This window comes from Tribolium castaneum, chromosome 1 (genome assembly GCF_031307605.1).
Source record: "Tribolium castaneum strain GA2 chromosome 1, icTriCast1.1, whole genome shotgun sequence".
NCBI classification, from domain to species: Eukaryota; Metazoa; Arthropoda; class Insecta; order Coleoptera; family Tenebrionidae; genus Tribolium; species Tribolium castaneum.
This window is the reverse complement of record NC_087394.1, coordinates 24,461,863-24,482,214: the sequence shown is the minus strand read 5'-3', so window position 1 is coordinate 24,482,214 and position 20,352 is coordinate 24,461,863. Positions and strand designations below refer to the sequence as shown.

The following is a 20,352-nucleotide window of genomic DNA, read 5'->3' as shown; positions in this document are numbered from 1 at the left end:
AGAATTCAAAATGAATCAGTTCTATAATTTTTATAGAATATATTATAACAAGGTGAGTCTTCTAATAGTATTTTTTATTGTATTTTAAAAAGGATTTAATAATCACGGAGAAATGAACGTTTGCTATTAAATATTTTATTTAAACTCTATGCGTATGATTTTTTTCAAAACTGTTTAAAATTCTTTGCAATAAAAATTAATTAATAAAAAGTATTAGCAGCTAGGTATTAATAAAATTAAAATTTTGGCTAATTATCTAAATACTTTTTCATTATTTTTTGAAGCGAGCGACATATTTTTTAAGGTATTTTATTTTTTTCTTATTTTGAGTAATACTGATTGGCTTCTGAACCTTGAATTCTGAAAAAATATACATTCATAAAGAATTCTGTGTGGTTGAGATGCAGTACAATTATTACCTACTATAATTACTGCTACACCCTGTATCTACTTATAGCAGACTCTCTTTGTATACAACTTTCTAGCATTTTAAGGTTTAATCGACATTTACGATATTTACGACATAGTAAAAAATAGTAAGGGGCGAGAAGATGAAACTTAAAAATGTAATTAATTGTACACACTGTTCAAAAATGGTTGTTCATCAAGTCACCTATGAAATTTATACTTAATGTACCACTTAATATTAGTTGTAAATGGCGTCAAAGTGCCAGATCCGTCAAAATAATGCAAAAATGCTTCGAATCTAAAAAAAAAGAACAACAGAAAACACGGACATATAAAACACAAATCAAGACAAACCTTACACTTGAAACAACTGCCGAAAAATGCCAAAAAATTAATAAAAAGCTAATTCGAAGATTTGACAGAGATGATAATTCTTAAAAACAACAGTTGCCATTTGGATCGCACCTTGAATTTGAATTCCATAGTGAACTTGATGAACAATCATTTTTGAACACATTGTACCTACTGTTTTCATAAAATGTATTAGTTTTGAATTCGGTTCCGAATAAAAGATAAAAAACATAAAATTGTTCTTTTTTCTTCTAAACAATTGTCAAAGTAATGTCATGTTGGTAGACAGAGTGTATTAGAAATACGCGGTTTAATTTTATCAGGTGACAGAACTCAACAAATGAAACATCTTTTCTATTTGTAATTTTTCAACAAAAAATTTGCATATTTTTTTAACATATGGAAAAAGTTAACATACATACAACAATGAAAATTGTTGTTATGAATACAAACTATTTATTAAACACTGACGGGCTTGTTTGCACAAAAGAAAGGAGGAAAACAGTGAAAATTATAAATAAGAATTTTGTAAAACGTTGAATAGAAAAGTTGTTTTATTTGATGAGTTTTCTTACGTGGTACATTAACACAGGTATTTCTGATACACCCTACATAGTTATATTTTCACCTATTTATTACGTATATTTGATGGTTATTACGTTGGCAATGTAAAATCAATTCTCATTTTTTTGTTTAACTGTATGTATTTTTCGTGTGATTATCGTTTTTATTTTTTGTCTTTTGCTGCAAAAATTTACGTTTGCAGCAACTTTTATTATTGAAACCTGATTTTTACCATAGTGTTCCAAAGTGTTCTAAAGAAAGAAACTATAGATTTTAGATTTAACATAATTCTAATCTTTAAGGTAATTTTGATATTGACAATTCTTTGTAAAGTTTACATTGACCTGACTTGATAGGACTTAGAGACCCTACTCAAGATTGTCTCAAGTCAAAAAAAAATTCAAAATTTTTTGCTAAATAACGAAAAATATTTTTGATATTGCATTTACTGTGTTTTCGGAATAAATTCGTTTGCCTATCATGGGACCGCACAGTTATTCCCTCAAACCGTTGCTCCCTTCATAATGAAATTCTGAAAAAAATCGCAAAATCCGTCGCTTTATTTCTCATGGGTCTCTCGGTGCATAATTATTCATCCCATTATAATTACCGAACGGCATACCCTAATCCAGTGACACAAACTGACCTCGCAATTGCCCATCCCGACCTTTCGACCCACCCATCGGTTACAAAACCGTCACAATTCCTCTGGTCTACAAACCTTCGTGAGCAACTATTATAATGCAAATAAGGCAGAGACCACTGCCAAACCAGGTGTTATTCCAAATGGACAGCTATTCTCTAAAGGCAAGACGCGCTAACGACTGCAGATTTCAGTTACTACCAATATTTGCATTTGCATGCAATTATAGACCAAGAATACATGTGAACCCATAAACGGTCCAGAGTCACTCAGGTGTGATCCTGCAACGAGATGTACCGAGTGTTTTAAAAATAAGAGCAATCGATGCTAAACCAATTTGATGGCTTTCTTGAAACGCATTACTAATAATTATTAAACAGGCATTGAGTGGATAAGTACAACATTTTTGATGTAATTGCTACGTAATTTTCCAAGTTTGTAATTAGTTTAATAGTTTCGTACTCGAGGCCTAATTGAAATAATTTGATTAGTACATTTTCCGGCGTTATTTATTCACGAAACTTGTTCCAGTGTAAAATTCTCAAGTTTTGATTCACCACGAAAAAATAATTCTGGCCCAATTTTTTTGATTTATGTTAGTTTCCGCCAACGCCGCACTTTCGCACATTGTTGTGCGAAATAATATCTCGTTATTGTTTTTCGTCGATTTTAAAAATAGTTTTGTTTATGAATGGCGTTGCGCGGCCAGAAGACATTAGAGCGTTATTTTTGGTCGTCGTTAATTGAAAACTTGTTAAATCGTGTATAAATTAAATCGACGTCTGCCGACGTGTGCGCAAAATAATTAAGAAATATGCTCATTAGAATATTTGCATTTGTGCCAAATTGCTTATTTACTGCTTTCGAGTATTTTTATTTTTACTAGCGTGCTGTAAAATTTTAACTTCTTTATTTTTAGTAAGTGAGCAAATTTCGTGCTGGTAATATTTTATTAATTCGTTCTGAAATAAACATCGGAAAGAGAGGCGATCGCGCTGATTCGTCGCGTCGTCGCGATGTTTGTTGTTTTTGTTGTTTAATGGCTTTTTAGGGGGTTGTGTGCATCTCTGATGGGGTGATGGCGTCGCGACGCCTCCAATTATAATGTTCATAATACGGCGAGGATACAACATCCATTAGACTTGGCACCGAAATCTCTACATCATTAATTTCGAGATCATCAACTAGAGCAGCGTTAAAAGGACTTGATTCGGTTAAAGCGCCATTTGAATTTTTTCCAAAATCGAGACAATTCATCGTGCCCCAGATGGACATTCAAATTTTCTAGCCTTTTGTTGCTTTTTTCAACCAAACACACACAATATCCCCAATCTGTCTCTCTATCAGTCTTTGGACGGGAATCGCCATTTAATAATGCTCACAAAGGGTGGGAAATTCTGGTCCTTTATTTGGTTTTGGTACCTCTCTCAAGAACAAAAATGCTCCATCGGACCGTATACAGATCGCTTCTTAGATACCCACCCTAATGTCACTTTTTAATTATGCAACAGAAGCGAATTTTCACATAGGGAGAGGTTCAACGAACTGAATGTGGGGATTTGACAAGTGTGGTATTTTTATCAGAAATGCTCTCACAGCAGAGGTCCGATGAACTGAATTCGGACAATCAAAAGGACAGGTGGGCACATACCCAAATTTTGAGTTCGAACGTAAATTGGAATTATTCACTCGGGAAGAAAATTAACATAAAAAATCAATCGGCAAGTCAATTGGAACATTATTTTATTTGCTCATGCATGGGCATTTGTTCACACCCAAAGGGACCCAAAGCTATGTCTAATCAAAGCGCACCGAACCATTAAATCTTATTCAGGAAAAAATCTTCAAAAATGTAGAACTTAGGATATGTGTAACATTTTTTATTTAAGAGCATTAATTTAGATTCAGCTTTTCTTTTATGAGAACATTAATTCCTTGTGTTGTTTAATTGTATTAATAATTTTTTTTTTGGATTTGACAAATCATTTACACATGTACATTATTTGCAAAGTAATAATTGAATGTGATATATTTTTAAAAATTTAAATATCTAGGTGTAAAATTTGAATTAAGCAAATGAACCTCTTCTAACCATAACAAAAATACAGACTGAACCAAAAGTGACGCACAAAATGTAGGGGGCAATTTCAAAAAAAATCTTCTAACAAGTCGACTTTATTTTTTAAATGCTATTTTTGACACTATAGTGATATTTATGCTCTCAATTGTTTTTGAGATTTGACGTTAATATTAATTTTTTTAAATGTCCACCGATATTTTATTTACATTCTTCGATAGTACACATCTTTATCTTTTTGGTAACAATAAAAAAATAAAAAATAAATAGAAATTATAAAAATGTACTTATTAAATAAAATTAAAAAATAATGACTGTTAGGTACACACTATTTTTTGTTATTTTCTTATTTTTTAAGAGGCAATTGTTTTTTCTATATTTTTTTTAACAATTATCATGAAAACACTTAATATGAAACCTAAATACAAATAAATTAATAAAAAAAGCAATCACTTTTTATGAAATAGAGCAAGAACAGAAAGACAATAACCCTCTTACAAAATTGTCAAGAACTGTTTATTTTTTTTATTTTTATTTTTTTGGAATTTGATTGACTACAAAAAAATAAAAATTATGCTACCAAAAAGCAGTAAATAAAAATGCCAATTATCATTTACAAAAAAACATATTTTGTAGCTACAAAATGATTTTTATTTTTTATTTACGTTTCTATGCTAGTTATTTAAAAAAAATATGCAAACAATCGCTCTAGAACATAAAAAAGGAACATAATCAACATAAAGCTTTTCAATATTTTTTTGTTTTGTATAATATTTATATTTACATTATTTTTTATTATTATCAGAGAGATAAAGGAGTGTACTATCAAAACCAGTCAGGAATTAAAAGTGTCAGTTTTCATAAGAAATTACGTTATAATTCAAAAATCAAATCTAACGTGGTATCAAAAATGTAGCATTTATTTTACAAAAAACTTCTTCCAGGACTTTCCTGAAAAATAACAAAATATGAATTTTGTGAGTTGCTTTTCTGGGAATAGAATAGAAAAAAATGACTGTTACGAGTACATTGATTGTTTCGAAAATGTAATTTTTGTTAATGTATCATTAATTTTAGTATACAGGCTGGTCCAGCGTAGCTCAGCTCCCGTCTTTCTGTAGCTCAGTTATTAATAAAATAGGACTTTTGATATTTTATAGACATTATTTATACTTTACGGCGCATTTCAGGAAAATATTTTTGAATGGACAGGGTGTCCCAAACAAGTTTGACGTCATAATAATATTTTTTAATGGCATGCTATTATTTTTTTGTGCTCATTAGGACACGCTTTTAGCTTCTTACATGTCCTTTTCTTTCAAATTGATTCAGGGATTACTGTAAAAATTAAACCAAAAAAATGGTTTTACACCTTAAGTTTTAAAGATTTGTAAAAAGTACAAACAGTGCTTCTTTAATAACATTATGACTAGGTACTTCTTGAGTAAAGTCAAACATTACTTTTAATTAATTGTAATTGATTAATTAATTAATTAAATTAATAATTAAATTTAATTGATTCGAATTACTACAGGCTGTTCACAAATTACTTCCAAAGTTTTGAAATCTTGGAGCTTTTATTTTGGTTATCTTTAATGGAAACTTTTTTTGATATTTACATCATTTGATGCGGAATTAAAAAACGAATATTTTTTGTTGGCACAACCCTAACCTATACACAATTGGAGTATTTTTTTTCTATGTACATAGGTAATAAAAAAATGGAAATCAAAGTGTTTATTCATATTTACATTCGTTTAATTATTTCGTCAATGGAAACATGACCATCGACCAGCTTATTAGAAAAATCTGTCAGTCCATGCGAGTTGTTGTGCCATTTTGGTACGTTGTAAATCCAGGACCGGACTGTGTTGCTCGTGTAGATCGTTATCGCCGTTAATATATGGCATTTTTCGTTATTATTCATGCAAATTAGGCTTTTATATGTGTGATTGTGTAGAGTGTGATTTTATTTAATAACAGCACGACTCTTTGTTAATAATTACAAAGATAAGGAGAGCCGTTAGGTCTCGTTTAATTGCGGGTTGCTTTAATAACGTCGAAAAAGCGAGGAAATATTACTGGGCGCGTACAAGATCCCTTCGATAATCAACAGCAAGGCGTTGATTATAATTCGGGGTTGAAAATGCGAAAATTCGAGTTAAAACACGCGACTTTCGAGCGTTTGAAGCTCAGTAACCGCATCACGTGATCATTGAACGAAAAAGTCAAAATCGCATATGTCGACCGCATTAATTATCGATGCATTCACTTAATGAACAATTCGTCTAATTGCCGGACGTGACGCAACTCCATCCAGCGTGTGAATAATAAAATCGTGTTTTGTGTTTTGGGCAAATTGCCATCGTCGTTGATTCACGCTACGGAATTAGTGATAAGTGCACCATTTCGATTAATATTCGCCGAATTTACGAAACGTTACGCTTTTTTAATTTTGGACAAAAGACTGGGGGTTTTAGAGGGTTTTTTCTTTTTCGCTTTCGTCTATCAACCCTAAGGCGAACACGTCAAAAATAATTTCCTTTTGCTAGTAATTTATGTTTTAATCAGTTGGTGGTCACGCAACGCTAATTACCCCTACGTGGGCTGTTAGTGTTTGCCGCACGTCTGGACGGACCTTTTGTTTAGCCTAACCCGAAATAAACGGAGCACAGACGGAACTAACTGTGTACACGACGGTCACGTGCCTTTTGTCTTACTCTCTGATTGCTAATCTTACGCAAAATAACCAAAACTCACTAATGTTTTCGCGTCCAGATCCACCCAAAAATAAAACAAAAGCTAGATGCAAATATACTCCTTTATGTCTTTCATAATCTTGTTTATTACATTTCTTTTTTTAAATTCTCAATTACGTTGTTCTGACTTATTTATTTTTGTAATTTAAATGAAATGATTTTAAATCAGATCGATTTTACGAAAAACATAAGTCGACATCAGCAGGAAGCCTACACCAAACATTACCAAAGATTATTTCACTAAATCATGACATAACATAACATTAACATTTCACATTTTTTGTGCGTTTGACTGCATTTTGACGGCTGAAATTTCGTTTCAAAAACAGCTACATATTTTGTTAGGGTGAAACTATTTGACAAAATAGAAATCTTTTATTTTTTCTTTTTCACTAAATTTTTATTTTACCTATTTTTGCTTTTGTCAGCAATTCTCTCTCTAATTCAATATAGCAGTCTGTAGATGTTTTTGTTTTTATAGGTCTACCTAAATAAAAGCAGTCACAGTTTTTTTTCACTTTAATTAGAAATTTTAACTTTAAAAATATAAAGTTCAAAAAATTGACTTTTTCTACTTTGGTTTCACAAATTGTTCATTCAAAGAGAACTTTTGTGCAACTCCTTTTAGTAAATTATTTGGAGTTGTATTGGCAGTGCTGGGTGTCGTCACTGTAATCTAGTGTGTGATCTGTCAACAGCGTCAAGTCGGTTATTGATAAAACCGGAATAATTAACACAATTAAGAGGAAATAGTTGAACAGATTTTGATAAGCTTTACAAACTTAAACAAACAACAAAAATAGAAAGTAGAAAAAGTATATTACACTCGTTTTATAAAACTTAATTGTGGCACTCATTCTATAGGGGCACCCCTTGGGCGTGCTCCAAAACCATTCGTGTCACAACAGAACGTCTTCTAAAACTCGTATAATAATATAACATTTTCTCTTATAAGTATTAATAATGTTGCTTATTCCATAGATACGAGTAGAAGTAGTACATCTTTATTCAACAAGTGGTTACTATGGTACATTATTTGATGTAGTAATTTTTTTATGTTGCTCGATAGAATGAAGTGGTCATTTGGTGATTTTTTTTCTCTGTTGGTGAAGAAATTTAACAAAATGTGCCTATAAGAGAAAACGTTGTATTATACACGTAAAGAAAAGCTGGCATTTTCTGCTCGTGATTCCTTTCTGAGTGCTTCGCACTCGTTTCAGAAACCCATCACTCACAGATAATGAACATCTTTTCTTTACTTGTATAATATACTACTTGATTCTAGAATCCTATTTCACTCAATTTTAAGTTTGAAAGATTTCAGGACTCCTACATTTTCGAAACTTCTAGAAAATTTTTGTAAGTTAAGATTTTAAAATTCTATTTTCCTGATTCCGAAAACCTCTAAAGAAATCTAAAGAATTTTCTCTAAACAAAAATATTCATAGTATAGTGTTTTAGTTCTGCTGTTTCTATATTTACACTTCAGTAATTATTTTGTGATTCTGTAATTAAATTGTCTTCTTTATAATTTGTACTTATACCTATTTGTGAAATTCCAGTTGAAACAGCAAGTTTTAAAAAAAATTATGTTTGCATCACAAGTCTCTAGAAATAAAAGTTTTCAAAATTCAGATCATTATTCTATTCTGGAGTTCTAAGTTTCTAGAAACGGGATTTGAAATATTTAATACAATTTAAGGTTTAATACAAAACTTGACGAAAATATCTGTAAAAGTCGGAAACATCGGACGAGGTGACCGTATTTGCACTTCTAAAGTTCCTAGAGACAAGGAAAAGTAAAAGATTAAAAAAAGTGTTATTTTTGCAGTTTCCTCATCGAATTTAAAAGAGTAATAAATGTGCTGATTACAATAGATCTGTTGACAAAACTTTCAAATTCTAAATCAAAATTAAAGTCAAATCAATTTTAAAGTCTTTTTATTTCAATTATGAAATTGGCACTTACCCACCTAAAGCAATTATTTCCGTCTTTGTATACTGAAAAATGCGTCAATGAACTAGTATTTTGACATGAAGTTAGGTATTTACTTAAGTACTTACCTACTTACTTACTTAAAATCGTTAAAGATAAAAAAGAAAAGTAAAATTGAACCTCCTACGAAGTTGTACGTAGTAAGTAGAAAATCAAAGTCAAAGTCAAAATGAGAAAGAAACAGGAGTAGAACGATTAAAAAAACTACACAAATGATTAAACAAAAAAAAAACAAAATAAAGAAATGCAAAGAACGTGGAGAAAAACTTACAAAACTAAAGGAAACTTGAAAAATAAAAATGGTAAGACAAAAAGTCCATATGGTGTTCTGTGAAAAGTGAGAAAAATAGAAAATCCAAGAAATATTAAGAGACCACAAGCAACTACCTATGCAAAATAAGAAAATATTGTAAATATTGTTCTTTTATTTATATGTAAAAAATCACCAGTTTTGAAGCTTTTTAGAATAGAAACAGAATAAAGAAAAATAAAGGGTTCCTTGATTCGACTATGACATTTTCAACCAAAAATATTTTTGTTTTTTTTCTTTCTGGAAACGATATTGTATTTTTGCAAAGAAATCATTTGAAAGATTTTAGACTTGGCAGTGGCGTGGCAGTTTTTACGACTATAATTTCGTTCGAAATGGATTTATCACCTGAAATTAAGCATAAAACCCCCATTACACATTCATAAAAATTTTATTCGTAGGAAATGACAATCATAATGAACAATTAACCGGTAATGTCGCATTTTTAAAATAATGACTAAATCAATAAAATAACTATCAGTCGCCGCTCTCTTAATACATTTTAAATTCAATATCTAATAAATAGTTTCATAAATAAATAATAAATTTCATTATTACACCAATTACATCATTGTCTTATTATTTCATCAGACGTATCGATTAACTCCACGCGTAGTAGTTACCGCTAAAGTGGTAAAACCGATCCTGAAAAATTAATTCCCACAACTTCATAAAACCACTGAACTTTAATTCAATTTTCCAAGAAAAGAACCTCTTTCCAAGACATAATTTAACACAATTAAAATATTTGTTGATTCTATGGACATCGTATGCCTCGCCACAATTTATTTAAATGAAATGTTTTTTCTTAGAAATAAATGAGATAAATTTTGGTTTGAGACTGTAAGAAAAATCACTTCTGGGGCTGATTAATTCGGTCGTCGGTGGAGCCGCTGCCGTAATTCTTGTTGTTTTTAATTGTTGGCGTTGGAGTATTTATGGCGTGGAGGAGTGTGTTCGGAAGCCGAGACACATAACTTATGGAGGAACGCGGACGTATAATGAATTAATTCCCATTGTCGCGTCCAGGGGGGCAGTGTGACGTCACAGGACGATGGCGGCGGTAATCAAGAAGTTCATTAGTCACCGGGGAAGACCGATTGCTTACACTCAGCACAGGTTTCGCTAATTAAACACTGTCGGTGACGACGAAACGCGACAAATTGCCCTGGTGACAACGACAAAATTAAAATGCGATGGGTTGGCGAGCCTGGCCCATCAATTTTGCATTACAAAAGCGTTTGAATTTCGCGCTTCTTGGAGGGATCGCGACTGTGGCGCCACCAGGGTTGTGCGCAAGCGGGGGTGTCGTGGGGCAACGCGTTCGGTTTAAAATTGGGCCCAAATTCAAAGTTTGGACGTTTGTGGTGATTTTTTACAACAAAAGTGTTCTTAGCTACTTAACAGTGGGACAGTAGTGAATATCCCGGTTCAAAAATGACGAAATTAAAGGTGTTTCAATTTTTTGTAAATTTGTGATGAAACAGCGATGGAATGAACTCCGCTGATAGTGGCAAAGGTAATCTCAATACTTTTTTATTAATTTAAGAAATTAACGATAAATTCCAATAATTTGGCATTGTGAAGACTGGTGGATCAGGCCATTTATAGTTGGAGGGGGGGAGGGTATGGTCATTGTTTTGTAAATGTTTTATTCAAATTTCAAGGGAGATTTTAAGAAACTGCGTTAAAAATGAAGTCACCCTTTTGAAAACCAGTTTATTTCGCCTATTTTCTGACTTTAAAAGGGTTAGAAGGGGTCAACAACCATCGATTGTCTTTGATTTTATTTCGATCAAGTGTGTTGTGATCTCGGGTGCTGTGCAATTAGTACAGGTGATAAAGAATTTCGCGCATTTTGGATTTCGTTGATTTGTGTTTTTCGGTTTCATGGATTATATTTTATTAATTGTATTAATTAATAATTATGAATAATGAATGTAATAATATGTAAGCTACATATTTAGACAATTCCAATATTTTTAATTCATAAAAAATTATAACCAATAAATTAGTATAATCACAGGTATAATTTACTGTTCGTTTTAACAATTAAAGGTTTTTACGATAGATACAACAATTATTACATCTTTATAATCAACCCCACAGCCTGGAACAGCCTGAAATATGTAGTGTATTTTTAATAAACTAAGGAAAACAATATTTTTTCAGTTAAAATGTGGCTTTATCTGTATGATATTTTTGTTTTAATAAAAAATTTGCCAAAAATCTTTGTCATCGTAAAATATAATGTTGGTAAGGGCAAAAACTGAGTTCCAAATTTGATTTTTTTGCAATCTGACAGGGTGTTTATCGTCTTAACCGAGGTTATTTAGAAATCATTTAAGTGACACTTAAATCTCGTAGAAATATTTTGGAGTTAATAACAATCCACAATTTTTTTTTGACAACACTATTTTTCTATAATTCTATTTTCTATTTTTTCTATAATTTTCATAATGAAATTAAATACGAATTAATATCAAGTCGCTGAAATTTTTTTATAACATACTTATTTCTGATGATATTCTGAAACAAACGATGCTTAAATGTTATCTTGGCGCAAAAATTTCACTCTCCTCTACTGATAAAACTAATTTTAATTAAGTTGCTATTTACTTTCTCAAATTAATGTTGAATGAAAATTTCAACTATACACAACATTACAAGTTATACACAACGAATAAGGTTTTTTGGGGGGTTTCTTTGGGACTGGCGACAAAAATTCACATTCTTAGAAACAAATATTAAGTACTTTTTTGTGTAATTATTATTATTGTTTGAGATACGGTAAAAATACCTTTTTAGCATACTTACCCCTGTATAGCCGCGTAGGTACCACGTAATTATTTTCTTGTTTTACAATATTTTTTTACACAGATGCTTAAATCAGTTATGTTCAATTATTATTAATGAATGACAGCAGTGATTAAAGGCGTTGACAACTTAAAATACAACTTTGTCTTAAGTGATAGTACTGAAAATCTCTCTTATTTCTCATCGCAGAAAATTTTGATAAGAACCGACTGGTAGAGAGCGAACGATATTTTCATTTTAAAACATAAAACAGGTAAAATAAGTTGTGAATACCTTTAATGTAGACCTACGAGCTTAAGCTTCACTAAAAATTTTTTCTAGTTTCCGGCAAAAATTTTGTACATTTTCTAAAAAATAATTTAAAAATTTATTCTAATGATGGGCGGCACGTTCTCACGGATCGATTTTAGTTGTTCAATTAATTGATCAATAAAACTTAAATGAATCCATAGTGAGAGCCTCTGTTAATTATGTGAATCAAATTTTCACGATGATTTTCATTCGAGTTTTGTGGATAGCTTTAGTTGAACAACTAAAATTGATCCGTGAGAACGCTCTTTAGAGTCTGAAATAATAATTCTTGTAATAATAATTTAAAGAAAAACACTTAGCTTCTGTGCCACTAAAGAAACACTGAAGTTTATTGATTTTTTTTTAAATAAAACTTTAGTATTTTGGTGTGTAGGTACAGTCACGACCAAAAGAAATGACACTTCTAAAACCGTAGCCACAGTTCATTTCGATATGTCACAGTTAACGTATACATTTGGCTAGATTGTAAACTAACTCGATATTTTGTAAGCTAACTGGAGAGTTTGAGCGACACTTTTGAATCAGTCTGTATTTTATGTGAAGTGGAGCACCTAAGTTTAAGGTCAGATTATTGAAATTGAAACCAAATCTTAATTCGAGATTAATTTGACTTTGTATTAAATTATTAGAATTACATATCTACTAGTTTGCCTTCTGTAATTTCAAATTTGATTTTTTTTTTTAATCTTAACAAAGGGTTAATAATAAGTACTCTATATAAAGCAGCAAAGATATCTGAAGACATTTTATTTTCAGAGGCAGTTTTAATGAGGAATTGTTTTACATTTTTGTAAAATATGGTTGATACTAGGGTAAATACTTGTGGTTTTGGCCATAGTTTCTGGAAAGTGTGTTCCCTTTTCCAACCCTGCACGTAACCGTAGCCGTGGCGCAACGTGGTATAAGACAAAGAAACCAGTTGTACATGTGTTTATTAATCTAACCGGTCATCAAAGGGTTGCAATGAGGGTCTATTTAATATGCGAGGGTCCCTTCCGATTAATTAACATATGTCCGAGGGTCAGCTGCGATTTACAGGAAACCATGAAGCGGCGTTGATTGATGCGCCTTAAGTCCGTATAAGGCTTAGAGGGTCTTGTTAACGTGTTTCGTAGGGATCAAGTGAGCTGCACCCAAAACAAAAGAGCAGCCGGTTTTTGCAACAACACCAATGACATGGGAACGCGTCACCTTAGAATATTCCGGGACGCTTTTTTGTTTTATTCAAATTGAAGGACAATCAAACGGCCAACGGACTGACTGGTCACAGTCGACGGACGGACAAAACGAACATCTGGTCTCGTGGTGTTGTTGCTTAATCGTGGCTACTGTTGTTGGAACGCAATTCATTAGATTTAATAAAATCGAGGTTTTACAGGCTTGTCTAATAAACTTACGCTAACTTATTAACGCTCGAGAAGAGACTGTCGTTTAATATTCATGGTCTTTTCGAAATTTTTATGAAGGAATTTCGAACTCATGCTGAGAACTACTGTGTTACTTATTTCGGGTTATTTTCATTCGAGATTGGTTGTGCGAAACTAAATTTAGATGAGACATATCGAGCCAATTCATAAAACTAGTGGAACTAAATGAACCATCGGATTTGTCAGGTTTTAATTTTAAAATCGCTTCTTCAACAAGATGAAATGTGTTGAGATTTGTATGCAAATGAGGAAATTAGCAAATGAGGACTTTAAAAACTCTAGTTAATTTATCTTTATAAAGTTGGTATTGACCATATGGCCATTCCAAAAAAGGACATTGGAGACAAAAAACAAAAAATAATAGGATTTTTTTTAATTCGTTGTTGTTATTTCCAGTGTTAAGAAACTATGGATATAGTCATACAATACTTTAAAAGGAGATAATCAATATTCTTCAATATTTGATTAGTAAATTTACACTTGTCAATTGACACAAAAATTGCCACATAAAAATGTAAATTTACAATAGTGTTAATAAATGAATAAATTTTTATGCATAATATTTTTATTTATTTGAATTTTGAGGGAAGTAAACTATTATACATGCAGGTGGTAATCGGTGTTTTAAATTTAATTAATGTTTTTTCAAATATGGTTGGGGCACTCCCTCTAGTTATAGTCTATTTAGAAAAACAAAAAATTTTTGGGTAGACTTTTATTTTACAAGAATCGAAATTTAATTAATTGTTAAATGACAATATAAAAATGATAAATATGTAGCTCCTTAAAAAGTTTTCTGCCTTAATTAAGTTCTATGCTTCGAAGATTAAAATACACGTTTAGATTTATCAGTCTTTGTGTTTTTCCTCTTTTTTAATAAAACTTCGCCTCTGACGAGACTTTATGTCGACCTTCGCCTAGAAACCCCCCCGATTTAATTAATCCCGTCCTGACAAACAAATTAATAAGTGTTAATGAAAGCAGAACTTAATTAAATTAGACCTATTAGAAATGTTTGTGTTCTCGTCCACTGAACGTATTGGACTATTTGTGAACAAACACAGCCATCGATGTTAATTATTTGTATTTTCTTCCAACGCGCTCCTTTATCTAGGTGCCAATTAAGCCTCGGTGTGGTTCTTTTGTTTTCAATTGAACGTCGACGATTACAGACAAGAGGAAAAAAAATGCTACATTTTACGACTTTTGACAGATATATTATTGAAGCCAAAAGCAAAAGTCGTTTCATGTTTGTTTTGAGAAAAAAGTGTGAATTATCTTTGTCATTAGTGACATTCAATGCGCTAATTTCGGCCAACTGGGATTTGACTTTCACTCGGTGAAATAAAATTTGGTTACCGCGTCGGCCACGAAAACGGTTTTAATTTCGGGTTGTTATTAGATTATCCCAAAGGATGTGACGTCACGATCCGACGCAATTACGTCACACACAAATACACATAGATATCTATTAGCCGGGTAAATATGTGACCGCGGTGGATCGTGAAAACTTGTGATTGAGTTAGCTCTCTCCTCTCCTCGGAGGTGGTGATCAGCCATTGATTAAAGTCACATCAATTCCCACAACGCCGTCTTCATCAACCCAAACAAATTATACGCGCACACAGCTAAAATGATTTCATTTGGATTACGGATGGACGTGGCGCAATTATATTTTTTTGCATAAATACGATTTTCGCCCAACAATAGACTTAATTTCGCATCGACTTAATTCTTTCGCAGTGGGTAGCAGTTGTTTGAGCAAATAAACCTAATTACGTTTATTAGAGCCGCGACGACGAAATTAGTTTAATTAAGTTGATGTTTGCTTAGTAATCACAAAATGTTGCCACTTTTAGGCACGAAGAACGGCGCAAAAAACCAATTAAACACTCGTTAGGATGAGGAAAAAAATTCGTCGGAATGAGACGAAAACGATCTGGAAGGACTCCAAAAATTAGTAGGTGTTGCGCCACATTCCTGCAATTAGCGCACCACTGCTACTTAAGACAGCTTCACGCATGCTGACACGCAAGCGTAGTCGCAACTCGCAACCAACCTACTTCTAAACTTATGTTTTCTGATTTAAAAATTCATTGCCATAGTGGTAGGTACTGTAAATTTTTGGAAAATGCATAATTCATTATCTTCACTTTTTACAAAACCTACTATTTACTAAGAATATTTTAGGAGGTACAAGACAATATGTGTTATTATTAATCATTATCATAGTATTATGGTTATTTCTTACGTACATATTCCTCGTGAAATATCAAAATGAAAATGGCCTTAAAAATGACATGAGTATTTAATCTATACTTATTCTTGTGAGTACGCGTTGTAAGTAGTGGATAAAATAGTATGTGACTCGGAGTAAAAGTGAGTTTACGTGGCTCAGTTAAATTATTTGCTTCACCACGTTTGGCAAAATAAATGTTCAACTTCGTCAGATAAACCATCTACTCGGTAATTTGTATTTCTTTTTTTCATTTTGTTTGTCGATATTTTTCTATTTTCTACAAAATAGTATGCAAACTCGAACTAAGCATTTTTTTGTGCCCATTATACTTATTATCCTATAAAAAAGTTTTTGGTTGTTAATATTGTACAATCTGCAATTATTAGGTATTACTGAGTTATTGTACAATTGATTTGGTGATTTGGTTAAGTGTTAATATAGTCTTCCCTAACAATTAGTAATTTTTAGGAGAACGAAAAAAACTAGGTTGTTGTTTCAGTTTTGCCCACTTGTTACTTGGTTGTTTTTCTAAACCTTGAAAAATTCAGTTGACCAAAGTTGTACTTTAAATTAGGAAGGCTGGCACTAAGTAGTGAACTGACCTAAGCTTTTTTTTGTAAATGTTTAGTACTTTGGTACCTGGTGGTTCCTGACAAAATGGTTAGGTAATTCCAGTATATGCAGTTTGAAATTCTGGACTGGACATTCCGACAACACTATTATTCCAAAAAGTCAAAAATGTAGCTAGGCTTTGTAGCCACTTATTTACCTTTGTTTTATATTTCGAGTTTTAATTATACTAACTATGAAACATTATCATGATGAAACTACAAAAGTTCTGAACTTTAGCTCGTGTTGGCATAATGATTTAGTGGTGTTGACGTCTCAAATACATAATTTGATAATTATCTAAAATATAACAGTGAATTTTTTGTAAAAAATGCGGCTCGTTGAGCATTATGTTTTTCATGTTCTGGATGTCTCCGGGCTGAAAAGTGTGGGCCATTTGCGGCGCAATTAGCACGTTATGTTAAATTATGTACGCGGAGTTAATCCGTTTAAATAAGAAGGCAGTTAAGTTTGTCCACTTGGAACTATCCGAGATGATCTTAATTGCCGTCATGATGCCTTAGCGTGACATGACGATATATTTAATTCACTGCTCTGTGAAATTAATGTAAAAATAATTGTACCTAAAACAGGATAATTACACTTATTACTATGTGTAACGAGACAGCAGGGGCATACCATGTAAATGCCGCCGTAATAGAAATCTCAACGATGATGAGAAAAGTATGATTTTGGAAATGTTGGGATTTTCGTTTCACGACATTATTGGCACCATGAACTTGACTCTTCGACGAGTCGTTCAGATTTAGAAATGCATAATGCACTTTGCAGTGCAGTTTTCGCATTGATTTTTCGTGTTTTGTGGGTATCGAGGGCGACATGCAAGGGGTAAATTAAGTTAGATATTTAATTACGGCGACGGTGGCGTGTACATTTATTAATTTCACACGTGACCCGAGCGGTGGCGGCGACGGCGGCTGTTTCCGGGATGGTTCTTTGTCCGGAGGATCGATGTGCCAGGTACTGCCATTGTTTCAAATCCCACCCTAATTAAAAAAATAGGGAAAAAATTGTACGTTGTCAACAGGTGCACGGGTCGAACAATGCAATAATTCCTTCTTCTATTTCCACAGAGTTGCTCTCTTTATGCTAATTTCTCGCAAGAATGAGTGTAATTATGCATAATCCCTAATTAGCATATATGGTTCTATGAGTCTTTTCATGTCCTGCTAGAGAAAAACTGTGACCGACATGGCGTGCCCTAACGGCGAAATAAATGCTTTTTACTCGACGAAAGTGCTCATTAACTTACTGACAAATCCATCAACTTGCTTTAATTGTAGTTATAGAACAAAAGAATATAATAGCAATGTAATTATCGAATTTTTATTGTACCACTAGAAATAACCACCGGCTTTTGTACCATGTTTGACGTGCCGTGGATGGCTGATGGTAGATTCGAGACGGTGCTTCACACTTGGGTACACACAGACGTGCTGACGCGAAATTACACAAAGATGTTAACTCCTTCATCAAAGACGGTTTAATTACACACAACTTTGCAAAATTGCAATAATCTACATATTTTCACCCCAGAAAAACCACTTCTGGGAGGGGTTACCACAAGGTTACACTTTTGGACTCGTGCTATTCCTTAATTTTAAATATAGTAACACTATAGTACATCAAATTAAAACGAGATTAAGAAACGCTACACTCTTGTCTGTTTTTTTATTTTTTTTGTAAGTAATAACATTTTGATTAATATATTTTATAATTGTTTTAATTTTATTAATATTTTACCTATTAACATACTAAGGATATATTTACTGGAAATGTTATTACAGCTGCAGATGTCAGTTTGAATTCCGAGCGATCTTAAAAGCGAGGATTTTAAGACATCTAAGGGTGATTTATCAAACTTACATCTATGGTTTGTTCAAGATTTTATCGGATTTTGTGGATAAAAAAAGAGTTTAAAGCGTTTATGTTAAATTGACTAATCGATATGTAAAATTGCCATTACAGTATTCCGAACATTTTCAACGAATCAGGTTATCTGATGGCTATCACACTTTTTTTTGTTTGTGTTAAGTAGCTCCTAAGTGACATGATCCGACAAATATTTTTAATCAATTAATAGAGAATTTTAGCAAATCGTACATTGTCTAATAACTTACGTTATTTGCTTGTTACTGAAGAAACAGAAAATTTTAAGCTTAACGGTATTGGAAAGACGTATTACGTCTTTTCGTCTTACTTTGTAAATAATTCTGAAAAATTTCTACACTTTGTATCAGTAAAGAGGACGAATTAATACTTTTTAGAAAAGTTATTGGTTGTAATCTGTAATAAATTACAATCAGAAACAGAATGTTTGTCTAAAATCTAAATTCAACAAAGGCAACTGACAAGAAGCTTTACCTAAGACTGAGAGCGAACATGCAGCACATATTGTCAGTTTAAAAAAAGATCTTGTTTTTTGAATCTAAAATTTGCAGAAAACTTATTCCAATTTGTTTCGATTCCTCTACGTAAAGTAACTGATCTAAATTAAGGAGTTCTTCTAGGACTCAAATTATTGTTTGGTGTATTGCTATGCTTCAATTTCTTCACCACTTACATCTTCAAACTCAGCAGTATTAGATTTTTTCAGTATTTTTTTTTAAAGATTTTTGCTCTAAAAATTTAATACTATTGCAATAGACGTGAATTTTAAAGCATAATCTTCAACAAAAAAAAACGTGCCATTAGAAAAATATTTTTTTAATAACTTATTGTTCAAAAATGATCATATTTTTAAAGCATTTGATGATGATCGTAAGGCACATAGTTTAGACACAAAACGCTTGGTACCATGCTTTAGTGTAACTCTGTAAGGTAGCTCCTAACAGAATCCAATAAAAATAAATTCTTTTCTTGGTTTTTCTTTTTTGATTTTTTTATTTGGACTATTCCTAAACACTAGAAGTCTTTAAGGGACTAGGAGAGAAAGTAGACCTTTGTAAAAAAATAAAAATAGACGAACAGTGAATTGTCTCTTGACAGTGTAGACAAGACAATGTAGAAACATTGTCTAGATAGATACATATCTTGATAATCACTCGATTTCGTAATTGTATACAAGTGTGTACACAGCCTTAAATACATAATCCTTATTTTTTCTGTTCTTCTTTATTTTGTTCTTGTTTCTCTTATACTAGCTTCAATGTTAATCTCATGATGGTCTTTAGGCTTCCTTTCTTCATCTTTTTTTAAAAAGCATTTTATTTTGTGATAGAATATTTTGGTAGATTACTTTGATTTCTTAGAACTTTTCGCACCGAAATAATTTAATTGGAGCATGTGATAAAATAAAAATTGCCTAGTTTTGGGGCATGACATTCTCGCCTATGGCCTGTGCCAAAAATGTGGGCGTCGTACACTGATTGGACGTAAATGAATGTAGAAAATAATTAATACTAAACGCGTGTAGCCATAAACCGGCCTAAAATCGAACCCAATAAACCCGCAACGACATTGATTGGTTGCCAATGATTTTGGAAAAAATTTCCCATGTCGGGACAATCGCAATAAATAATTTCCCTCGGTCGAATTCGTCGAAAAGCCATCCCAATTATTTATTTAGTTATTTATGGCACTTCTAATCGAGTCGCAGAAAGAAAAAAGAGCTGGCGTGTTCCTGCGTCTTGGATAATTGCACTTCAACTCTGACCAATTTATTTGCATTCAATTATACGCAGAGTCGAGGAATATTCTGCGTTCTAATTTCAAATCATTTGATATAAATAATGAAGTGGGCCTTGGTTATGCGTTACGTCATGCGTATAATTAAAGAGTGTTGTACAGAAAAATCAAATTTAGAAGCGGTAACTAAAA

General features: G+C 32.2%; 1 protein-coding gene across 2 annotated transcripts in view; it reads left to right on the top strand.

The window, feature by feature from the left end:
- Window positions 1-10,374: 10,374 nt before the first annotated feature.
- LOC103312478 (protein APCDD1-like) overlaps window positions 10,375-20,352 on the top strand; it is a 141,662-nt gene continuing 131,684 nt past the window's right edge. For both annotated transcript variants that reach the window (XM_064357394.1, XM_064357390.1), the window contains exon 1: window positions 10,375-10,627. The gene's annotated coding sequence lies outside the window, so the exon portion shown is untranslated. The remainder of the gene's footprint in view (window positions 10,628-20,352) is intronic.